Source organism: Myotis brandtii, unplaced genomic scaffold, assembly GCF_000412655.1.
Source record: "Myotis brandtii unplaced genomic scaffold, ASM41265v1 scaffold153, whole genome shotgun sequence".
Classification (NCBI taxonomy): Eukaryota; Metazoa; Chordata; class Mammalia; order Chiroptera; family Vespertilionidae; genus Myotis; species Myotis brandtii.
In genome coordinates, this window is record NW_005355543.1 from 161080 (window position 1) to 170674 (window position 9595).

At 40.4% G+C, this 9595-nt stretch overlaps 1 pseudogene; it reads left to right on the plus strand.

Annotated features, from left to right (window-relative positions):
- Positions 1-583: 583 nt before the first annotated feature.
- Positions 584-739, plus strand: LOC102243988 (annotated as a pseudogene).
- Positions 740-9595: the final 8856 nt, after the last annotated feature.

Here is a 9595-nt window from a genome sequence, read left to right on the forward strand (position 1 = left end):
ATGCATGTAAGTTCCCAGGTTAATCTCTCCCCACCCAGCCACCCACCCCCGCCTTCCCTCTGAGGTCGGACAGTCTGTTCCCTGCTTCTATGTCTCTGGATCTATTTTGTTCATCGGTTTACCTTGTCTATTAGCTTCCACGCATGAGTCAGATCCTGTGATACTTGTCTTCGCTGACTGGCTTATTGCGATTAACACAATACTCTCCATGCTGTTGCAAATGATCAGAGTTTTAAAATAGAAAGAAGGAGCGCTCACCATTTGCCTTGGTATTTCTAATGGCTGTCGGCCTCAACCACGAAGCAGGTGGCGCTGGCAGTGACCACTCACAGGAACACCCCCTCCCAGGCCGACGCAAGCGCCGTTCAGCAGCTCCCAGAGGGCCTGCGCGTGAGGGAAGAGCGCTGACGTCAGCCTCCAGGCCCCGCCCCGGAAACTCCGTTAAGCATGTACTTCCGCCCACGTCCTCCTCTCTTCGCCATTGCTGAAGTGGTGCCGACGGTTGACGGTTGACGGTGGACGGGCGCTGACGGTGGACCCCTGCGAGCGGCCGGCTGGTGTGTGCGGTTGACTTTCCTTCGCTATGTCTTCTCACAAGACCTTCAGGATCAAGAGGTTCCTGGCCAAGAAACAGAAGCAGAACCGGCCCATTCCGCAGTGGATCTGGATGAAAACGGGGAACCGAATCCGGTACAACGCCAAGCGGAGGCACTGGCGACGGACCAAGCTGGGCCTGTGAGGAAGCGCCGCGTCGCGCTGCTGGCGTCCCGCACCCACACGTTCCTGAAACGGTCGCTACCATCTGGACAGTTGGACGTGTTGGGGGGGAATTGTTGGAAGAATGAGATTTTTCTCTCTGTGAATATTTTCCTGCACTCATAGGTCGGTTCGGTAATAAATATGTGAGACCTTAAAAAAAAACAAGTGTGGTGTCATAGGAGTCTTTAAGGACAAATGCCGTGGTCCCGGCCATCTTTTTTTCTCTCTTTAGGCAAAATGGGGTAGAACTAAGTTTTTTAAAACTTAGCCCCACCGAACTGGTTACCTGCTGTTTTATGTTGTTGTTTTTTAAAAGGCGGGGGGCGGGGGGGGGGTCGTTCTTAATCTCGGAACACAACTCTATCAGCAGGCCCGGGGAGGGGCGCTTTGGAAGCGGGGCCCCGGCTTCGCGCTTGGGGCGCATGTGCCGCCGCCTTCCCTGGCGCCATGGCTACGCTCGGGGTGAGACGGGAGCAGCGCCCATTTCTAGGCTCGGCCCTCCCCTTTTCCTCCTCGCCCACCTTCCTCCTACTTAACACACTGACATGCTCCAGTCCCCACTCATGTAATCTTTTTTTTTCCTTTTTGTTTGGAAAATAAGCTTCATACAGCCAGAGAGCCTTGGGTCATCACGCTTCTATTTCTTCCACTTGTGTCTCATACTTTTCAAAAGACAAAAAGGTTTCCCTTAAAAGCATTTCATTTTGATAAGGACCGTGGATACATGTGAAAAAGTCCTTATTAGCTTGGATCTGAAGATTATGATCTTCATTATGATCTTTGTGACTCTGATAACAATAGCTCAAGTCACTCACTAACTTAATCCTATGTGATAAAAGGCTAATAAGCAAATGGACCAGATGGCGGAGCACCCATTGCTATGACACGCACTGACCACCAGGGACAGACGCTCAACGCAGGAGCTGCCCCCTGGTGGTGAGTGCGCTCCCACAGGGGAGCACTGCTCGGCCAGAAGCCCTGAGCCGGGCTGGCGAGTGCAGGGCAGTGGCGCTGAAGATGTCCGACTGCCAGCTGAGGCCCGCTCCCCACCGTCAGGGGGACATCCTCCGACGGCTCCCGGACTGCGAGAGGGCACAGGCCAGGCTGAGGGACTCACCCTCCCCCGAGTGCACGATTTTCATGCACCAGGCCTCTAGTCTTTACATAATCAACTGAAGCCTCAGAAGAAATTGTTAAATTTTAACAGTCTTCCTCCCTGAACCCTTGTCTGTATGCCCCGTGTAGACACACATAAATACATGTTTCCATGTTTGGCGAGCAGGTACTATCTGAACTGCACAAAAAGATGTCGCCAACCCCGTTTTAGGAATCGTGGCTTCTCTGAGTCTTGGTTCAAGTGATGAAAGGTTTACCTCAAGGAAGTTTTAGAGTATTGGCCTTTCGACAAATTTAAGAGCCGAGACACGACAAGTCTGCTACCCTGTTTGGCACACTCTACAGCTATTTTTCCCATTTTGGAACCTGTCTGTGCTTTTCTTCATACAGAAGAGGCCTGGGTATGTTTATGCTGTCAAGCTATCTGAGAAATTTTCCCTTACTATTTACAATCTAGCAACTACAATTTATCACAAGAATTTTGTTCCTTGTTTAAAAGTAAAAAATAAAAACCAGTAGTTCTGTAAAAGTTTCTTACCTTTGGAACATTTTCATGGGGAAAGACTACCAACTCCTACTCATTCCCGTTTACTACACGTAACACCCCAGCCTTGCTGGACTGAACGGGAAGACAGTATCAGTAAGGATAGGATTGAAGACAGAAATTTTTAATTCATGCCAAAAGGAAAAGCAAGGCCCTGCAGAATTCTAACAAATCAGTCTTGGGTTACCTGTAAGCTTGATATACAGCTGAACGTGAGTTGAGAGAAATAGAGTTCTCTGGTTGCAGTTCTTCTAGGCTAATGTTATTAGGAAACTCTCATCCTTTAATCAGAGCAAAAAAAAATTGCAGACAGCGCAAGGACAGCTATGTGCATGATTACAGGGACAACTTCAGAAGTAGGGCTTAATTGCAATGAGCTGTGTTCTTCACTCTGCTGAGAAACCTGTAGAGACGTGTTTGCAGGGAGTTGCTGAAATACTTAGGACAGGCTCAGGGGTTGTAAAACACAGTGGCACAGCCATTTATGGTGAAAGGCAATTTCTCCTCCTGGGGAAGGATGTATTGTTCCAGTGACTCTCCCAAGGATATGAATCTCTTTTTTCATAGGCATTTATTGAACAACAACTGTGTTCCCAGACTGGCATAGGGTGCAGGCACTATTGATCTTGTGACTAGTTCTTAGAAAAATCAAATGGCCTGGTTTAAAGCGCTACAAAAGCATCCTGCTTAGGATATGCAGTTAGAAACAAGAGAAAAATCCACTTAAAAGTGATGAAACTAGAATTATGAATGGAATCAATTGAGATTACTATGAGAAAAATTAGTGGTTTAGGTCAGTCTTACAAATACTTTTTTTTAAAAAAATTCTCTTCCATAAAATATTATTTTAATTCTTTTAGATCCAAGTATCTTTACATCTTTATAAAATAGCTGCCTTCTTCTACTATTTCTAATACCATTTCATGGTAAGAACTATTGCTGCAATATGAGAGGCAGGAAATGAAAACACTGATTTTATTGCTATTCTAGCACTTATACCTAAAGTGCCATTAAAAAAGTCTCTAATGCTCTGTAATTAGATTTCCTTATTCTAAACTGAATAATATATTTATTAAATAATATGTACATGACATTATGAAGATTTAAACAATAAGAGTAAAATGTTTTTAAATCATGACATATAGTTAATATCATATACACAGTATATTAATGTTAAACATGAGAAAAAAACATGATCAGACTATAAGTGATAAAAGATAATGACAAAATCTGTTTTTTAAATAAATATACCAGAACTTACACATCCAAATGTGTTTTTCCCCCCACAATAGATACCTTGAAAAGCAGATTATTTAATAGGATGCTACTGCCCAAAACATGTTTGAATTTTTTTTTTTTTTGGTCTTACTATCAGAAACCAATTTTTAAGCAAAAAGAAAATAAATCCTAATTCGTTTGTCATTAAATATTGTTTAACACCAAAACCAGGACTCCGACTTTGACCACCCAACATATTCATCAGACTTAGGTCTGTTTCGCGTACAGCACTTAAAAAATAAGTCACACTCAAAAAAGATAACTGGCCATGATTTTCCCAAAGTGAATGTTATAGACTCTGAAAGCAATTCCAAAATAATATTTCCAGAACCTTTAAAATAAAACAGTGTCATTGGAATAATGATATAGCTTCCAAGATAATTATTTAGATAGGGCAGCACTAGTTGCATGACGATGTTTTTGAAAATCAGTTTCAATACTTCATAGTTCTGCTTAAAACATCACAAGGAACTTCATGGCCTCTAGTTCCCATAAAAAGAAGAGAGGATTGACTGATGGGGAAGTCTATACCTGATGCCATTTTAGCTGATAAATGTGAAATTGTGAGTTTTCCAAAATTCACCTTAGAAATAATACAGTTTGAAATATTCTATTCATGAAATATTGGTTAATTGAATCTCCATCTCTAAACATCAGGCTTTGTCAGATATAACAAAATGAAGTGATACCAAATATCAGATCATATGCAAAGACCCAAAACCATTCTGAACAATTAAAACAACAGTTGTCCTAGATCATTCTTCTTGTTTGAATTAGTCAATACTTAAGATGGATTAAAAAGAGCCACAAATTTTTGCCCCTCCCTCTGATATCCCCTCTGTTCAAATCTCAGCTGGCCCTGTGACAGTTTTAACCAACAGAATGCAGCAGAAATAATACTGTATAGTTTCAGAGATGAAGTCTTAAAAACCTGCAGCTTCTGCCTTAATGCTTGAAACATTTCCTTTGTCCCAAGCCCCATGAAGCAGTCATGTAAATGAAAATGGAGATATTTGGGTTGACAGTCCCAGCTGAGCTCCTAGTCAAAAGCAGCACAAACTGGTCGTTCTGTGAGTGAGTCCTCTTGGATGTTCCAGTCTCACAGTCCCCAGATGACTGCAGCCCCAGCAGACATCACTTAGAGAATAACCAAACTTTACTACTTACTAGCTATGTTTCTAGGCCAATTATTTAATCCTCTGTGTTTCAACTTTCCTCATTTTTAAACTGCAGCAATAATAATTCCTTATTGCTTTATTGTTGATGAAAAGGAAATAAAAGATTAAAAGCATCTATGTAACAGCAGTTTTCATCAAACTGATAAATAAATTTGGTATTTCCACATTTTTTTTACTTAATAAACCTTGCCAACAATCTATTGTAAGCTAAGGAGCAACCTCACACATGATATCTCACTTGGAAATCTCTCTCCACTCCTCATTCTTTAGCTTTATGTCAAGGAAATGTCAAAAAAATTGTTTAAAGAAACTTGAATGACAATTAGACTTATTCCTGTTTCTAAATGAGAATATTGGCAATAACTCGTGGAAGTTTGTTTCATATTTCTCATCAAGTGAGCATATTTCGGTTGTAATCATCATTATCATTTTCCTCATTTATGCATTTTATGCCTCAGTTAAAAAATAGAAGGGAAATGCAGAATGCTGAACTTATTGGTAGTGCTGTAAATCATAATATATCAAGCAAGATAAGACTTCTAAACCAGGTAAGCATCAAGATCTCCTGCCCTTGCCCTGTTACGTGTGTGGCACTGATGACCGGAAGTAGATAAAACTGAGAAGCAATAAAAGAAGATATTAAATATTAGGGCTAATAAAAATATGTGAAATTTGCAAGTCAGACTTGAACTAGGGTCCTGACTAGATTCCACAGGACAGTAGATACTATGTCGTTCACAAAGCACCTAACATGATATACACATGGAGGTCTCTGTGTCCCTTTTAATTGCACCAGGATCTCTACAAGCCACTAGACCTAGGTGAATGACCTGGTGCCAGTAACATATGTAGATCTGCCAGGGTTATTTTAGAATTTTCAGGAAAGAAGCAAATCAAAGTAGAATAGTTTTTATTACTTCAGAGTTATACTGGTTCCATAATGGTCTGCATTTAATTTAAAATATTAAAATGAGATTTCTTCAAAAAGCAAAATTTTTGACACCGCTCTTGTCAGGAGGCCTCAAGACAAACAGTGAATCAGGCTGAGTTTTAAACTCTTGGCTTTTACTTTACATTTTAATTGTGCTGCTGTTTTTTACTTGTGGTTTTTAATAATGTTTCTGTCGCCATCACAGAACACTGGGGAATCCCTTTGCATCTAACATAACACCAATTAATTCCCTTACTCACTAACCCAGAACTGCAGGGCCTTAGATTGCAAGCTGAGGATTACCAGCTTTTTGCAGGTGGGATCATTTTTATTAAAACTGTTTTATTGTCCTACTGGAAAAAGCAACTGGATTATAATATCACAGAGGAAGCAATTCATAAACTTTCATAAGAGTTACCTGCTCTTTTCTTATATAACCACAGCAGTTTAGGGTTGTGTTGAATATAACCCAAACAGCATTTCTGTGACTCCAGCCCTCTCAAATTCCTCTAGGAGTCCCTGGCTATGTGAATCAGTCCTTTGAAACTCCATGTGATGGTTCCTATTTTCTTCCTTTTGGGTCTGGATTCCTGAAGGCCTCTTGTTGAAGCCAGTGAGACCTGGCCCATGATGCTTATTACTCTGATGGATGTTACTCTGAGAGCATGGAAAGCCCTGGTGCAGGTTCTGATGGAGAGAGCAAGCATTTGAAATGTCAGCAGATACCTAATCACAAACCCTAACTCTCCCCAGGTGCCCCAGGTACTCAGAGGACTGCGTGGCTCTTCAACCAGACTTGGCTAGAAATTGCAAAATGGAGTTTAATTTCTCCTGGCCAACTCCTCCTCAGAGGAATGGAGAAGGGGGTGCTTTGAGACAAACTATGCTGCATGCAGTAGGGGGTAGAGGGAGAACAGGCCTACTTAATGCACCAGAATACTTTGCAGACAAGCAGAAGCCAATAGAACCTTTGTAGTTGACTAGAGGCCCAGTGTACGGATTTGTGCACCGGTGGGTGACTAGAGGCCCAGTTTACGGATTTGTGCACCGGTGGGGTCCCTCAGCCTGGCCTGCGGGGATCGGGCCAAAACTGGCTCTCCAACATCCCCCAAGGGGTCCCGGATTGCTAGAGGGTGCAGGCCAGGCTGAGTGACCACACCGGTGCATAATGGGGCCAGGGAGGGACTGCGGGAGGGCTCCAGGGCATCTCCGGCCTGTCTCTCCTAGTCCCAATTGGCTGGACCCCAGCAGGAAGCTAATCTACCAGTCAGAGTGTCTGCCCCCTGGTGGTCAGTGCATGTCATAGTGACTGGTCAAACAGTTAGGGGGATAATTAGCATATTAGGCTTTTATATGTAGAGATACCTCAGACTCCTGCAACAACTGAGAAAGAGAAGTGGGAGGCCAAAGAATTCTTTCTCGTTGTTGTGTACTCTTACAGCCTGCCAAAAATACTAAGGCTTTTGTTTGTGATAACAGTATTGACAATTTACATTATTCAAAATATAGTTTCAAATGGGGGAAAAGTTTTCTTTGATTTCTCTTTTAGCCTTTTAAGCTTCATGGTTTCTTTAGATTCCCAAACACATGTCAACTGATGACAAATATGTAGGTACTTTTATTATTGGAACCAGTGTGCAGTGTTTTGATTATTTTGCCCAAAATCTAAAATTTGGACATTTTACACACAATTAGACTATTCAAGCAAGTTAGACAGTGAAAGGAAAAAGGACTACCAGGAGAAGTTAACTGTCATTCATGAAGGATTCTGTTGCTACATGAACCATCTTTCCTATAAGTGCTATTACTAGAAGACATTAGTCATTTTCTTTCTGAACAAGGATAGTAAAACAATGGCAAAATGCATTTCATAATCATACATTGGACCCATTTCAAAATATAAATTTATTTAGATGACAGTGTAATTAAGTCCATACAGATTATTGCCTTTAAATTTTAAAGGAGAAAATATAAAATACTTGCCAAAAATTATGTAATCATATTAGTTGTGCCATATAGTATGGCTGGTTGAATTAAGACAATGAACTTTTATTCAAACACTAAAAACTATCTCAAATAGGGTAAGCTTCAGATTATGCTGCTATGAAGACATAAAACTTTTGCCTTGAAAAACGCCAACTGTATCAAATGATATAAATGACTCGTATCATGCTACATGGCTCATTAAAAATCACATTCACACACCTCTTTCCTTCAGTCCCCAATTTTCAGAGTATCTGGAGACACTGAAATGTACTATCTTGCTCTTGAAACTGATGTTCTGGAACAAAATATTGATTTATCTATGCATCTGTTGACCTTTTGGTTTTTAGCTCCATGTCAGTCCCACACTGAAGATTGGAACAGTGGCTTGGCTGTCACATCTCAGCTCTTGTTGTCTTTCCTGTTGTGTAATTATCGGACTAATGGCATCATAAAACTATCCACCACTTTGAGCATTTATGACCTTTGGCCATTCTTCGAAATACCAAACTGTTTCTGCGAATGTATACGTTGCTTTAAAATATTTTAAAATATGTCCTTTCATAATTCTTGACTTATTTTTATCTCCATTCTATTTAATTATTTAGCAATCTTGTTTTATCTTTCTTGACTTGCGTTGAACTTGCAAAGTTCCTTTAGGACAGTGGTTCTCAATGAGGTAAAATTTTGCTCTTAGGGACATGTAGCAGTGTCTGAAGAAATGGGGCAGGGGGGCAGCAGGAGACATCTGGCCTTCGATCGGTAGGGCCCAGGGGTACTGCTGAACATCCTACAAGGCATAAGACATGACTACAGCAAAGAATTATCCCACCCAAATGTCCATAGCGCCAAGGTTGAGAGGCCCTGTTTTAAAACATGGGGGGAAAGGTGATAATAGTCGTGCTCAAAGTCTTGATCAAAATAAGACTCAAGCCATTGGCGTTTGCAGCAAACAACCAAGACTCACCTGCAGCAGCTCCTGCTGGTCCACTAAGGAAAAGGTGTCCTTGGAAACTACATGGTGCAAGGGCTCCCTCTGTATCCATCAGAACTCAGACACTAGGAATAAGCAGACATTCCTCTAAAAAGAAAGAAAATTGAAATAATGAGATTTTTAAATGTCATGATATGAAAATTGGGTGCAAGAGATAAAGCCTGCAAGGAAGCCAAAATGGCAATAACATTATTAAAATCTACATTGAAAGTAAAAAGAGAAGTTTAGCTTTGTGGATAAAAACAAAATCTTTGCTTATGAAGGACAAACCTGAGCAGCTTTTCAAGAGTGTAGAGAAAAAGAACAAAGGTATTTAAATGATCAGAGAAGAAAGAAAGAAAAGAGAATTTTAGGTATAGTTACAGGGAAAAAATCACTACCACTGGAAACAAAGCAATTTGCAAAAATTTTTACTTAAAGTACCAGGAAAATAATGAAGAGACTCATACCAAGATATCTCCTATAATACTGTTGAATTATAAGGGTATAGGGGAAAAAAATTATGTACAAAAAACCATCCAAGTGTTCTCTCTATTGCTAATGTCAAGAAATAGTAAAATAACATCAACAGAGTTTTTAGGAGAAAAAATGTTTTAACTAAAGAAGCTGAGTCCAAATTAATTTATTACTGGTATGTATAAAGAAATAAAAATGTTGTTCTCCTATGTGCATAGTCACAGTATATAAATCATTCACAAGTCCTTACTTTTTAAAAAAATTACTTGAAGTTATTCTCCAGCCTACTAAGATATAAATAAATACATATTAAAAATCCAATATAGAAATTATGCTTTTAATAAGCTTTCCAATGA